The sequence below is a fragment of the Ovis aries genome, chromosome 18, assembly GCF_016772045.2.
Source record: "Ovis aries strain OAR_USU_Benz2616 breed Rambouillet chromosome 18, ARS-UI_Ramb_v3.0, whole genome shotgun sequence".
NCBI classification, from domain to species: domain Eukaryota; kingdom Metazoa; phylum Chordata; class Mammalia; order Artiodactyla; family Bovidae; genus Ovis; species Ovis aries.
The window spans coordinates 53,627,957-53,643,308 of NC_056071.1; the positions used below are offsets into that span (position 1 = coordinate 53,627,957).

General features: G+C 38.7%; 1 protein-coding gene and 1 non-coding gene across 4 annotated transcripts in view; one reads left to right on the top strand and one right to left on the bottom strand.

The window, feature by feature from the left end:
- The window catches only part of FRMD5 (FERM domain containing 5), a 325,536-nt gene that overhangs the window by 305,336 nt on the left and 4,848 nt on the right, over positions 1-15,352 (bottom strand). The gene's annotated exons all lie outside the window — the stretch shown is intronic.
- Positions 2,899-2,971, top strand: TRNAG-CCC (transfer RNA glycine (anticodon CCC)). Its single transcript has one exon. It is a non-coding gene; the product is annotated as a tRNA-Gly (tRNA).

The following is a 15,352-nucleotide window of genomic DNA, read 5'->3' on the forward strand; positions in this document are numbered from 1 at the left end:
ACACAAAATGGAATATTACTTGGCCATAAAAAAGAACAAAATAATGCAATTTGCAGCAACAAGGATGGCCCTAAAGATTTATACTAAGTGAAGTTAAGACAAATATCATATGCTCTCACTTATATATGGAAGTTTAAAAAGTGACAAATGAACTTATTTACAAAACAGAAGTGGACTCAACAGGCGTAGAAAACAAATTTATGGTTAGCAGGGGCATAAATCAGGAGTTTTGGATTAAGAGATATACACTACTATAGATGAATAACAAGGACCTACTGTACTCAGAATCTTACAATAATCTATAACAGAAAAGAATCTGAAAAAGAATGATATATATGAAACAATCACTTTGTTGTACACCTGATATAACAACACTGTAATTCCGCACTTCAATTAAAAAAAAATGCAAGTAACTTATGGCCAAATATCAGGAAGAAAAACCATTTAAAAATCCTGCATGTATCACAATTCTAAAAGTTTTGATAATAACACTACATCTGAATAATACTTTAAAATTTACAAAGTACTTTCATATTTTTTCTTATTTTTTTTCTCTCCTTATACAACTATGAAAAATAGGCTGGGTGGATATCACTGTCATTCCTTATAACTGAATTAAAAAATAAAACATGAAAAAGTCACAGAAGTAACTCATTCAAGGTCACAAATGTGATAGTTCTTAGCAGAACTTAGTTCTTAGCAGAACTAAGATGTGACTTTTAAGTTTTCTGAGTCCAAATATGATGCACCTTTAACAACACCTTTAGTAAATAAAACTTCTACTCAAATCCACCGAAGGCATTCTAATAAAATTCTGCTCAATCTAATCATACACTGCTTACTCATCAGTCCTGAAGCCAATCTCAGACTGTCAGCATAGAATTGCTTTCATACTCTAGTAATTTCTGGAAAAATCTCAATAAAGGAAGGATTTCAGAACTGAACCCCTCTTCTAAAACATAACTTATTCTAACCATTATGACTGCACCTAATGAATTCAATTTTACCCTTTCAACATTGATGAGCCATTGCCGGTATTTGTCAAAACTGATAACAAAATATAATGTCTGTTTCCCCAAGGTAAATCCCTTCTTGTTCCCTCACCTATTTTCATAATGTATTGTCATTTATAACCTCTGACAGTTGTGCCACATTTTCAACACCACTTAGAAACTAAGCACAATAATTTTAAAAGGTTTTGTACTAGAAATTGGTTTCCTAAAGGAAGAAGAAGAAAAAAACATTTTGAGTGCAGCTAACTCATGAAAGATGACTTAGTTTTGATGTACTATTTTTCAGTATAAGAGAAACCTGTTTTTTTAAATATTTATGATTTTAACAAATCTTAATGAGGCTTCATAATTCTTCCTCAAGCCAATAAATACTAGAATTTCAGAGTCATGACAAGATAATACTTTGCAAAATAAAGATCACTGGATTATGAGCCTACTCCAGACTGACTATATGATCTTAAGTCAGTGTACCTCTCTGGGTCTCAGTTTTGTCTTCTAGAAAAAGAATTCTCTGGCTTTCAAACATTTTTTTTTCCACAGAGGTATCTTTTTTCTAATAACGTATTACATGGGCATTCAATATAAAAATGGGAAAAGTAGAGCTCTTCTGGGCAGGGAGCTCAGATCCATACCCACTCAGAATGCTCCCCAACCTCCTAGCCCAGTCTCAGACAGCCCATGAAATATGTCTGAGGAACACAACATAAAAACCAAGAATGAACTCTTTGATGTCTATTCCGACTCCAAAAGTTTAGGATTTCATGAATCTTATGATCCATAGCATATATCATTAGAGAAATTAAAATTAAAATTTCAATGAAACACCACCACCACAACAACTAATAATACCAAGTGCTGGTGAGGACTTGGAGCAAGGAAACTCATGTATCGCAGGTGGGAATGCAAAATCGTAAAACTACTTTGGAAAACAGTTTGGCAGTTTCTTATAAAGGTACACATATACCTACGCACAACCGGCAGTTTCATTTTTAGGTATTTACTTAAATGAAATGAAAACGCATGTTTAAATAAAAACCTACATGTGAATATCACTGACAGTTTTATTCATAATTGCCAACCATCAATTGGTTAACGGATAAACAAACTGCGATATAATCCATAAAATGGACAAAATGCCGACATATGCACTAACATGAAGATATCTCAAAAGCACTTTGCTTACACTGAGAGACCACCAAAACATTTTTAAAAAATCAAAATAAATTGAAATACACCCCATGTTTATAGATCAGAAGACTTAACCCTGTTAAGGGTATGGCAACACTCCCCAAATTGATCTACAGGTTCAGTACAAAATTCCACCTGGATTTTTTTTTTTTTTTTTGGCAGAAATTGACAAGCAACTCCTAAAATTCATAAAGAAATGCAGTGGACTAAGAAGAGTCAAAATAATCTTTAAAAATAACAAAGTTGATGGATTCACATTTCCCAATTTCAAAACTTAGCACAAAGCCAAAGCAACCCAAACAGTGAGACGGTGTGGTACTGGCATAAAGATAGATGAATGGAATACAAGAATCCAGACAAAAACACATAGACTTATGGTCTTACTGAGCCTCAGCCAAAGGGACCGAGACAATCTGATGGGGAAAGAATAGTCTCTCCAACCAAAACTACTGGACAATTGGATGTCAACATGTAAAAGCATAAATTTAGGCCCCTACTTCACATGACACATAAAAATTAACTCAAAGTAGACCACAGATCCAAATGTAACAGTTAACACCACAAAACTCTTAGAAGAAAATACAGGAGTAAACCCTGATCTGGAGTTACGTCAGCAATTTCTTAAATATGATACCCAAAGCACATGCAATAAAAAAGAGTAAAGTTGGACTTCATCAAAATTAAAACCTCTGAGTCTTCCCTGGAGGTCCAATGGTTAAGACTCTGCGCTCCCAATGCAGGGAGCCCAGGTTCAATCCCTGGTCAGGGAACTATATCCCGCATGCCACCACTAAGGCCCAGTGCAGCCAAATAAATTCAGTTAAATAAATTAAAATCTTTTAAGCTTCAAAGGTTATCATCGAGAAAATAAAAGACAACCCACAAAACAGGACAAAATATCTGCAAATCATCTATCTGATAAAGGACTCGTATCCATAATGAACTCTTACAACTCAATAACAAAGACAACCCATTTAAAAAATGGGCAAAAGAGATGAATAGACATTTCTCAGAAAGACACGCAAATGGCTAATAAGCACATGAAAAGATATTCAGCATCTTCAGTCATCGGGGAAGTGCAAATTAAAACCACAATGAGATCCTACTTCACACTCTTAGAATGGCTATAATCAAAAAGACAATAGTGAGTGGAAAGGATGTGGAGAAATCGGATCTCTTATGCAGTCACTCTGAAAAACCGCTTGGCAATTCCTCAAATATTAAACATCAAGTCACCACAGAACCCAGTAATTCCACTCCTAGGTATCTATCCAAGAGAAATAAAAACATATTTCCACAAAAGAACTTGTATATAAATGTTCACAGCATATCCAAGAGGAATGAAAACATACAAACACACAAAAACGTGTACATAAATGATCACAGCATTTTTTTAATATAAAAGCCAAAAAGAATACAAATTTCCATCAACCAATGAATGAGAAAAGAAAATGTGATACGTCCATACAATGGAAAATCATTTGGTGATAAAAAAAGAAATACCTATATAAGTTACTACTTTGATGAGCCTCCAAAACATTATGCCAAGTGTAAGAAGTCAGTTATAAAAGACCATATATAGAGTGATACCAACTAGTTGAAATGTCCAGAATCTATAGACAGAAAGGAGATTGGTGTTTGCCAAGGGCAGAAGAGTTGGGAGGAGGAAACCAGAAATAAGGATGACAGCTAATTGGAAGTGATATCAATGCTCTAAAATTAGACTATGCTGATGATCTCTGTAAGTATACTAAAAATTGTTTAATTGTATCCCTTAAACAGACTAACTTTATGATATATAATTTGTATTGAGATCTCAAAAAAGCATTATACTAAGTGAAAGAAAAAAAAGTGAAAGTCACTCAGTCATGTCTGAGTCTTTGTGACGCCATAGACTGTAGCCCCACTCGGCTCCTCTGTCCATGGAATTCTGCAGGCAAGAGTACTGGAGTGGGTTGCCATTTCCTTTTCCAGGGGATCTTCCTGAACCAGGGATCAAACCTGGGTCTCCTGCATTGCAGGCAGGTTCTTTACCATGTCAGATTCAGAAGATTATATATTGTATGATCCTATTTATACAACATTGTGGAAGAGGCAGAACTATAAGGACAGAAACCCAATTAGTGCATGACAGAGAGCCAGGGAAGTGGGAGGGAAGAGACCATAAAAGGGCATGAGTGGAAATATTCTATATATGTTGGTTATACAACTGTATATATTTGTTAAAATTCAAAGAACTGTACACCCACAAGAGTGAATTTTTACTCTATGTAAAGTGTATCCCAATAATCTGACTTTTTAAAAAGGCAACTTTATATTGTAGGCAAAGTGGAAAACAGTATCTGGAAACTTGAGAGCAAATAAAATAGTGGAAACCTCTAAAACACATCAGAATTTACTGTTAATTTCCAAGCATATATGGAGTATGCCTCCTATGGATATCATTGAGATTACATAGACTATAGCCTACTTGGCTCCTCTGTCCATGGAATTCTCCATACCACTCTATATGACAGAGTGGTATTTGAGGACTATGGCAGAATTCCCCCCTTAACATTTGAGATCAGTTTTTTAAAAAGGCCTCCTTCTGAAAGACAAACATAAAATCAATTTCTCTGGCCAAGTCGACTAACTTAGGAGGGAAAAATGGCATTTCAGGTAGAGTCTTAAGAAACATCCAAACAGAATATCATCTAGGATATATCTCAAAAAAACTTTAAAAAACACTTAACTTATTACATTATTAAAAAAAACTTTAAAAAACACTTATTAACTTATTACATTATTAACATATGTACAATAATCAACATGAAGTGGGCAGAAGTGGGCAAAGGGTTAAAGAGAAGACTGTGAGCATTCAGTAGGCACCATTCAAGGGAGATAGAAAAGCTGATTCTGGTAGATACATAAATACTACAACCCTACTATGGAGCAGAAACAGCTTACAAGGGCTTTGGCACAACCTAGAATAATGTCCCTCAAAATCATCTGATTTTCTCTGCCTTCCAAAATAGCTTCTAATTTGGGTTTCAAAAGTCTCTGATCCAAAAAGAAGTATCTTCAATGGCAGAAACTAGTTTTCAGTACTCGACTATATAATTAACAAACAGATTCTGGATTACCGAAAAAGCTTCTTATGACTTGATGAGCATAAGTCAATCCCCTAGAATCTAATTGTTGAATGAGGAGAGAAAACCATATTTTGTGTTCTGCAAAACATAGGGCCAGAACATAGACTGCAGCAGTCACCAAGCTCTATTTTGACATCTCTTTCTTTAAAAGGAATATCTGCATTTATAAAGAATATCCTTCACAGAGACAACATGAAGAAAAACACCACTGAGCCATGGACAAATGTTTGTGCAAAAAGAGACTTGAGGGGTTTTCTATTTGAGTCTCATTTTGCAAATGAGAGGCTCAGTTGCATCTTAAAGCCTAAGTTACCTGTTCAAGGCCTCAGAGTAAATCAGTCAGAGTCAGGCATTTAACACAGGGCTCCTGACTCCCCCATATCAGTGTTTTTCCCACTGGACTATACTACTTGCTTCATCATACAGCAGTGAGTAAGAACAACTCTGAGCTCAGAGACACAAGTTCAAATCCCAGCTCCTGTGCGACGACTAGCTATGTAACAATGGGCGAGTTATTTAACACCTCTAAGCCTTATTGTACTCACCTGTAATTAGGAGCAATAATATTTTCTATTAAATATGTACGAGTAAATGAAAGAATGCATATCAAGTGCTCATCACAGAGCCCAGAACACAGTAAGTACTCAATAAAATTTTAAATGGATCAATTAACACATATTACAATTAAGGTCCATAATATGGACACTATATCAAGTAACTCTCTAACACATAAGAATGGTACCATGTTATCATATGCATAATTTGTCAGTACATTCATTTTATTTTTTTTTATTTTTTTTTTTTAAATTTTAAAATCTTTAATTCTTACATGCATTCCCAAACATGAACCCCCCTCCCACCTCCCTCCCCAGTACATTCATTTTAATTGTAATTAATCATGTCACCAAAAAATAAGGAGAGGAACAGAAGATCATATGGAAAAAAGGATGCAGAAAGACTACTGAGATATCATTTCTAAACCCTTAATTTGTCTTATTAGAATATAATTGAAAACATTTTATTTTCAGGTGTCGTATGACAAAATGTATCTATCTGCTTATTAAAAACTCTACATAATTTTGAAAAGTAACTGGATCCTAATCAAGCGAGGAAACTTTCTAGTTATTCTAAACCATAAATCCTAACTAAACAACAAATATATTTGCTCAGGAAAACTACTTTAATCACTACAAAACTTTTTATTATATCATGATAGAAAAAACTGTAAGGACAGTATAAAGATGTCCCATGTGTCCTTCACCCAACTTCCCCCAATGGTAACATTTTGTATAACTATAGTAAATTGTAAGAAGTTGACATGTGAATTGAGATGAAATTCACATCATAAGATTACCATTTTAAAGTGTACAATTCAGTGGCTTTTAGTATATATTTAGCGTTGTGCAGCTATCATCACTAAACAACCACCTTTTAAAATCACCAGAACATACCTCTAAAGACCAGAAAATCTGTTCATTTTAAAAAATCTATTTAGTTCAAGTCAGAGATAACCTTACATTTGCATTATTAATAATCCCCTTTATCAGACCTAACATTTTCATTCATGCACATCTATTATCAATATTTATTGGACCCCAAGGTGAGACTTTACATACTAACTGTACAAAGATATAACCTCTGCCCTTCTAACAGTTCAGTCTAGTGAGAGGAAGATGTGTGAGTGAACATTCACATTTTAGTGTGGTAGGTCTGCAATAAGGTCCCCCCAAGGCACTACTGAGCAACACTGGTTATCTACCCTGGAATAGGAGGTGATGAGAGACCGATTCGGGCAGTAGGAGAAAATGCACATGGAGGATGGCAGGCGGCAAGGCTGGAAGAGTGGCAGCAGCGAGGTGACAGAAGGCCTCCTACACCATGCCAAAGGCCTAACTAAATAATACACCAGTAGGCAGTGGGAAAAGCTCGAGGGATTTGATCAGAGTTGTATTTGGCAGCACTTTCACCCTCCATAGGAGGGTGAAACCTAGACCTTTAAGACCCTGTATCTGACAAGCACAAATGGCGAGCCAGGAAAGACAATGGAGGGGCCCTAATTCCTGTCATCACTGAGGCTACAGTCCAAAGAGAAAGGCTGAATTCATCCAGAGCACTATCATGCCTCAAAAACCCAGAGCTCCTGCGGGTTCTTGGAAGTTCCAATCTCATCCCACCTAACAGAAGAAGCCTGAGGGGGTGAGGAGTGAATTCAGCTTGGCATGCTATCAATAAGACCTTGCTAATCACAGAAATGTTGAAATCTCTACCAGTTAACAAATAGCCACTGCCCTGAGCGGCTTCTCCTTTCTTCCCTGGGACCAACCTCAACCCCACCTCCCATGATTCAGCACTAAATATTTACTGGCTGGACCCAGCAGGGGACCCTAGACCCAACTTCAGTGCTCTTTAGCAGAGTCTTGGTCAGGGAGGTAGACATCTTAAATACCACCTCTACACGGGGGCCAAGCCCAGAAGCCTCCTTTAAACCATTAAGCCTCTTCTCACATTCAGCTGCAACAACCAAAAAACAGATCTCCAATATGCTTTCATTATCCCCATCCTGCTTCCCCAGATTCTCCCTCCAAATTCTGACCAGATATTTCTGCTTAATTAAGGCTCACCTTGCTCTATCCCAATAGTTTCTCGGGTTTTAATCTTTTGTTTCTCCCTTTAGTCAACAATTTTAACTCTCTCTCCAGTTTCACCGACTTTAGCTGTCCAGTATAAAGACTTTCCTGCCCACGGACAGCCCTACCATGTCCATTCAGTCTTCAAGAACCAGACCTGAAGTTACAGTAGACAGAGTCTCATTGGGTCTATTAATCCAGTGTGAGTGTGTGTGAGTGTGAGTGTGTGTGTGTGAGTGACACTCAGTCACGTTCAACTCTTTACGATCCTATGGACTGTAGCCCCTGAGGCTCCTCTGTCCATGGAATTTTCCAGGCAAGAATACTGGAGTGGGTAACCATTCTCTTCTCCAGGGGATCTTCGCGATTCAGGGATCAAACCCAGGTCTCCTGTGTTGCAGGCAGATTCTTTACCATCTCAGCCACCAGGGAAGCCCATTAACTATAAATAATTGCAAAAAATTAATAGAAAATCTAAACATACAATATTCAGTCCAGCCTCAAATATCACTTTATACAATACAGATTTTCATTTGTTTGCACTGTCTCAAATTCTAATTAACCAACCTACAACATTTTTGTGTTAAACAACAAAATTAAAGGATATGGATCACATTATGTTTCAGTGTATAGTTACATACATTACAATCACACTCTTTTTCCCTAACACCTCCCACCACCAATAGAAGGTATGGCCACCACACAAAGAATCTGACCATAAGCAAAGGTATAACTTGTCAGTGATGCCAATTAAAAGTGGTGATAAGAGAATGTATTAAATGAATGGCCTAGAGTATAAATTAGCATAAAACAAAGAACATAATAAGAGATGGACAGAAGAACTATCATGTCAGAAAAGATGGAAGGAAAATCGTGGAAATCAAGAAGTGAAGACAAAAGCTCGATTTCTTTTTCCATTTTCTGACCAGAAGCTAAAGGGATCTTATATGAGACACATTATTAGTAGAAATAGTTCATAATCTTTTATGACACACTAAGAAGATACAATTTGCAGCAAGACAATATAATATCATTATATCTGTCTCTTTCAAATAATCAGACTGTCTAGTACCAATATCAAAAATTGGAATACAGGTAATATGTATTCTCCTTTACCATGGAATTATTAGAAAACAATTCCTACATGTGCTTTCTGTACTACAGCTATTCATTTAAAGAACCTAAATTACCTAAATTACCCAAGGTAATCTAAAATAAGTAAAGGAAATGTTGATCAGCTATTCTGCTTACAAAATCTGACATGACAACAGTTAGCTCAGTAACTTATGTCCCGTAGTTACAGCAAGCAAATGCCCACTTTTTTTTTAACCTACTTCACATGTACTAGAATCTGAAACTGGGCATAGATCGAAGAAGATTTAGATTTTTGCTTATGGCCAAATTCTTTGTGTGACCACACCTCCTGTTGGTGGAGGGAAGTGTTAAAAAAAAAAAAAAGGTGTGATTGTAATGTATGTAAATATACACTGAAGCATAATGTAATCCACATCCTTTAATCTATGGAACTACCTTACGTTTTGATAGGACCTTTTTTCTCTCACAGGCAGATTCCTTCTGCGTGGTCTCCCAAAGTGCTGATGGGATATTCTATGGTACAGATGAGTGTGTACTGCAGAACTGCAGATTCAAGGTAACATCCCAGGCATCATTGCCAGTCCATAGGTCCTTCTGACCTATGAACTTCTAATTCCAAAACAACCTCAGGGAGTTTTAGACTTTCCTAGAGGCAAAAATCTGAAAGAGGGCAGGCTGGGAGTCTTCTCCAGCCTTAGTCATCCCCTAGACGTACTTGAGATCCTTCACTGAATTGATTATTCCTGCTTCCTTGTCTGGTGATCAATGTTCTTACTTATCTGCTTGGCTCTTGTGTGACAAAATAAGAATCTTCTAACACCTCCTGCCTAGAGTATCTGGAATCCTCTGGGACTCCTGGAGTCAACTCTTTCACTTAGGTGTCCTCAGAATTAGGCTAGGGCCCAGACTAGAGGCCCCTGAGTTAAAATCAGGCTACAGAGAAATAGGTCTGCATCTGTTTGGAGGCAAAGGATAATTTGCCGAACTTTGGAGTGCCGGAATGGAGTACCAGACTAAGAGGGTCCGGCTGAATACCGAGGAATTGATGCTTTTGAACTGTGGTGCTGGAGATGACTGCAAGGAGATCAAACCAGTCCATCCTAAAAGAAATCAGTCCTGAATATTCGTTGGAAGGACTGATGCTGAAGCTGAAATTCCAATACTTTGGCCACCTGAGGCGAAGAACTGACTCATTTGAAAAGACCCTGATGCTGGCAAAGATTGAAGGCAGGAAGAGAAGGCGACAACAGAAGATGAGACGGTTCAATGGCATCACCGACTCAATGGACATGAGTCTGAGTAAACTCCGGGAGTTGGTGATGAACAGGGAGGCCTAGCGTGCTGCAGTCCATGGAGCTGCAAAGAGTCAGACACAACTGAGCAACTGAACTGAACTGAATGATCTGGCTTTTCCTACCACAAATTCAATGAAAATGGCCAGACATCTGAGTGCGCCCTAGGGCATGCTGTTTTGAGACACCACTATTCCTTTCAGGTCTTGGGCCCATAGGCTTTTGCTAATTTATCTGGCTCCCGTAACACCACTTCACAGCAAGCCTCCTTAATCTCTCCAATAATATGCAGCGCTCATATTGTCAGTCATTCCCCTATTCATCAGCCTGTAGACTATCCCTCCTTTTTCTCCTCTTCCAGAGCAAAATAACCGATTAGCATTGGCATTCTGCCGAACATTGATTGCCCAAATGCCAAACAGTGCTTTCTTGGAGGTTCCCATCCCCGAAGCTCCAGCCTGGCATTGTGCTGAGTGCTAAAAGTGCAGCCTGTGTACGGCTGGGAACTTCGGAGCTGGCAGGCAGGGGCGCATGGGAGAATCCAGGGAAGTACTCGGCTGTCCTCTAGAAAAGCTATTTGGGGTGGCTACTTGGGTTAGAAATGCTAAAAAAAAAAAAAAAAAAAAAAAAAAAAAGGTGCCTCTTAGGGCTCCATGGGTCACATTTCCAGGCTCTTAATACACAATCTAGGCTATACTGTATCAGCCAGAGGACTTTCAAACATTAGCTGCATGTTAGAATTTGATTTCAGAGAAGGCAATGGCACCCCACTCCAGTACTTTTGCCTGGAAAATCCCATGGACAGAGGAGCCTGGTAAGCTGCAGTCCATGGGGTCGAACAGAGTCGGACACAACTGCGCGACTTCACTTCCACTTTTCACCTTCATGCACTGGAAAAGGAAATGGCAACCCATTCTTGTTCTTGCCTGGAGAATCCCAGGGATGGGGGAGCCTGGTGGGCTGCTGTCTATGGGGTGGCACAGAGTCAGACATGACTGAAGTGACTTAGCAGCAGCAGAATTTGATACCCTCTTTTTTGTCAGGTAACAGATTGATGCCAAAGAAGACATTTCTTGAAAATAAAATTCACATGCGCTTGCTGCAGCCACAGAATTAAGATTGCTATCCCAACGCACGTTTTCTTTATATGATGCCATCGCTTTATGGGGAATCTTAATTTGTGTTACAGTTTTGGAATTAGATTTAATTCAATGCCAGCTTTATGCATTTATTTTTAGTTTAGACTCACTCCTCTGAGCACATCAAGAATGATTGAAATTCACTGACAGTAATTTTTCCTAGGCAAGTAGATTCCTGTTGTTTGACTCAACTGTACCAGAGCAAGTCAGATCAACATAGTAAAAGAAAGACTAAGTATATTTGGCTTTACACTTTTAGCTTTTCTGCCTAGAGGGAGCCTGCTGCTACCTCAGCCTGGAATGCCCTTTACCCATCCCCATAGCCCATTTTCTGCTTTTGGCAACTTTTCATGACCCAGTTCAAACCTCACCTCCTTTGAAAAATATTTATTAGTCTCAAGTCCCCCACATTTGCACTGTCACAGCATACCACCTTGTGTAAGCCCTGAATTTTGTGATGTTTTATAGTTCGCTGTTTACATGTTTGCAATCCCTGTCTAGACTGTAAGCCCTTGGATGACAGGGACCTTTACAACTCCTGTCCCCCTAGTGCTTTAAGTTGTGAAGATTTCTTTGAAAAACAGTATACAAATATGAAATAATCATATTGTTTGTAAGTCAGAGAAGATGAATAATAATCTATAATATAAGAGCATCAAATTGGAATTAAGACCCATCTTTAGACTCCTGCCCACTTGAAAATGGGTATGCATATCTGCAAATAACCTTTTACCTTTCAAAATTAGAGAATCAGTCAAGGCCATTCAGAAATAGAAAGTTAGAAATATGAGATTCACTCTTGGCTTCTCGTTCTCCTGCACTTTTAATCTCCAATCAATCAACAATACTTATCAGTGTTCCCTCCTAAATATCTGTGTGACCCGGGAGGGATTCTCAATCCTCAGCAAGCTAAGTAAGTGTCAGCTGGAAGGCTTGTTAAAACAAACAGCTAAGCTCCAGCCGCCAACTTTCTGACTCTCTGGATCTGCAGCAGAGCCAATACTTTGCATTTCTAACTAGCACCCAGGTGAAACTGATGCTGCTCATCCAGGAACCACACTTTGAGAACCACTGCTTTAAACCACCCACTCTATTCTCCTTACTTTTAACAAGGTTCACGATCTCTACAAAAAGAAGAGAGCCCCTGAGTTGTGACACAGTAAGACGGCTCAAATAAGGTTGGATAGCTAGGTTTGGTCCTTATCCTGGGTCCTGGCTTCCTTGGGTAGGCAGTGGTTACCTAACTTGAAATGATCTTTAACATATGAGAACAAGTCCTAAAGCATTTCTGGAGTGGTCCAGAGTGCCTCTAAATACAGAGCAACAGATGAGGTCATGGTAACGCAGGGAGTCAGAAGTAGAGGGGGGGGGACAAAAGCTATAATCACTTGTCAAAGGGGTGTTTTCTGTAGACAAGTGAATGGAGCTATTGTACACAAACTCAGCGGTTGCCAAGCATGTGGCCCAATTACTTTGCCTGTATGAGCATGGCACGGAAGGATCTCCTTAGAGGACTTCACACAAGCTGATGTTTAGTCTGGCAGTAGCAAGCAAAAGCCTGGAGAATGTGAACCTAAGAATCTTCTCAAGTTCCTACCTGCCAAATCTAGGATATGATACAACGAAGCTGGAAGGACCACAAAAGTAAAACACCTGAAAACAGTACAGCAATTGTAATTGGTGAAAGACCAAAAAGGGGCCTATCTTGTTCAGAATATTGACAATAAGGAGAATCACATGGTTGCCTTGGGAGGCAAGAGGTCCATAATTTAAATCTGGGGATTATCCTCCCAGAGAAACTGCTCACCCCAGTCTACTTCTGGCTCTACCCAAATGTAAAATGTCTGTCAAAGTTCAAAATGACCTATTGGCCACCACGGTTTAGGGTCTTAAAAGAATGGCAGGCCTGCTTCAGTAGCTAGAGTGGACATATGACAAGGTGTTTTGCTTTCTTAGGAGAAACACCATTCACTCTACGACATAGGATGGAGATGCCTGGTATGTGCTAAGTCGTTTCAGTCGTGTCTGACCCTTCAAGACAGCATGGACTGTAGCTCATCAGGTTCCTCAAAGGAATCCTCCAGGCAAGAATACTGGAGTGGTTGCCATTTCCTTCTCTATGGGATCTTCCCGACCCAGGGATGGAACCTGCGTCTCCTATGTCCCCTGCAACGGCAGGCAGGTTCTTTACCACTAGCGCCACCTGGATAGAGATGCTTCAGTACTCTTCAAATTTCTCCACTGCATGAGAAAACCATTCAGGTGGTTGGCTTGAGCCCCAGGGATCAAGACCATAAAGCAAAGGAGAAACAACTGCCACTTGGCCTCCGAGAGAGCAGCACCCTCCTCCCTGAGCACCACGCAGGTGAGATACAGAAGCTGTAAGGCATTCCCATCTCTTGTACAAGCTCTGGCTAGGCACAGCTGAGGGAGAGTGACCCACAGGAAGCTGCTCAGGGAAAAAGCGGCTGCAGAGTCGGACAGAATGTTACAGATGAGCCCATCAGAGAGAACATGAATTCAACTTGAAATAGACATAATTAGAAACAGATTGGCAAGCATGGTTCACTTCCTGTCTGGGCAAGAGGTTAGAAAATGAGACTGTGAGGAGGTTGTTTTATGCGGCGCTGACTTCAGGGAAAGGAGTAAAGGAGATTTCTGTGGCTGTGGTGATACCTATACTCAATATCCGAATTTTACCAGACCTCTATTCATGTACACTGTACTATACCCGTGTACACTGTACTACACCGTATTCAGTTGATGCAAGCCTTCTAAACCTGCAGAGATGGGGAAAGTGAGGGCATCTGAAAGGCTTGACATCCTAAGAGACAAAGGAAAAAAATTATAGTGGTTTTGGACTGAAGCCCACTAATTCCACAGAGGATAATGACAAAAAGTTATCAGGCTTCATAAAATACCACATTTACATACTGTATTTCTCATCAGAAAGGGGGCTACACAGCAAAATGGTTTGCAATGGAATGGGTTGAAACTACAGAAAGGGTTACATTGATACAATTGTTAAAAAAAATGTCCACTGTTTTCAGGTCTAACAACTTTTAAAGTGTTTTAGTTAACACAGCAGTCCCATAGCACAAATTAGAAGTACTTACGAACTAAAACTATGCAAGGCACTGAACTAGGTGCTGTAATTCTCAGGGTTTAAGACTTACAGCCTCCACTTACTCTCTCCTTTGTAAATTAGTCTAAAAGGTGATCTATCAGAAAATAAATTTCTTAAAATAATCCAAAATATTTTAATATATCATTGGTAAATTGCCTCTAAAATAACGTCATGCTTCTTGTTACGGGTTACACATTTTAAGATCTATACATAAATCACTACAAACATGAAAAAGTACTGTTTTTGCCCCAGGTTGTCTGATTGTATTTTGGCAAACACTTCCTTTTTTAAAGTATGACATTAATATCACAGACATGATATGTTGTCTCTGGACAATGTAACAGAGGACTCAAAAACCACATTATATTTTATTATACACTATAGTGAATTGCCTCATCTAGCATACTCATTCCAAGCTTTTAACAAAATGAAAATTCATACAAATACCCTTGAGTAAAATCTTCTGTAGTGATTGCTTCTAGGTTCCTCTTGGATGAACACTGACACTTCCTTAAACAGGATTTCTTCAAAATCAAAAAGAATGAAAGCATATATGCATGTCTAGAATTTACCTTCTATACCAAACTGACTTGCATTCTTTTATACAATAAATGTTTTAATACACTAATTAAGAAACAATACACGTGCTTTTAGGATCCTAGAAGGCTCATTTTGGAACTTAGTTTTAAGAATTAGATTCTAACTGACTTGCTATCCTAACAGAAATCCTGAGACCGCAT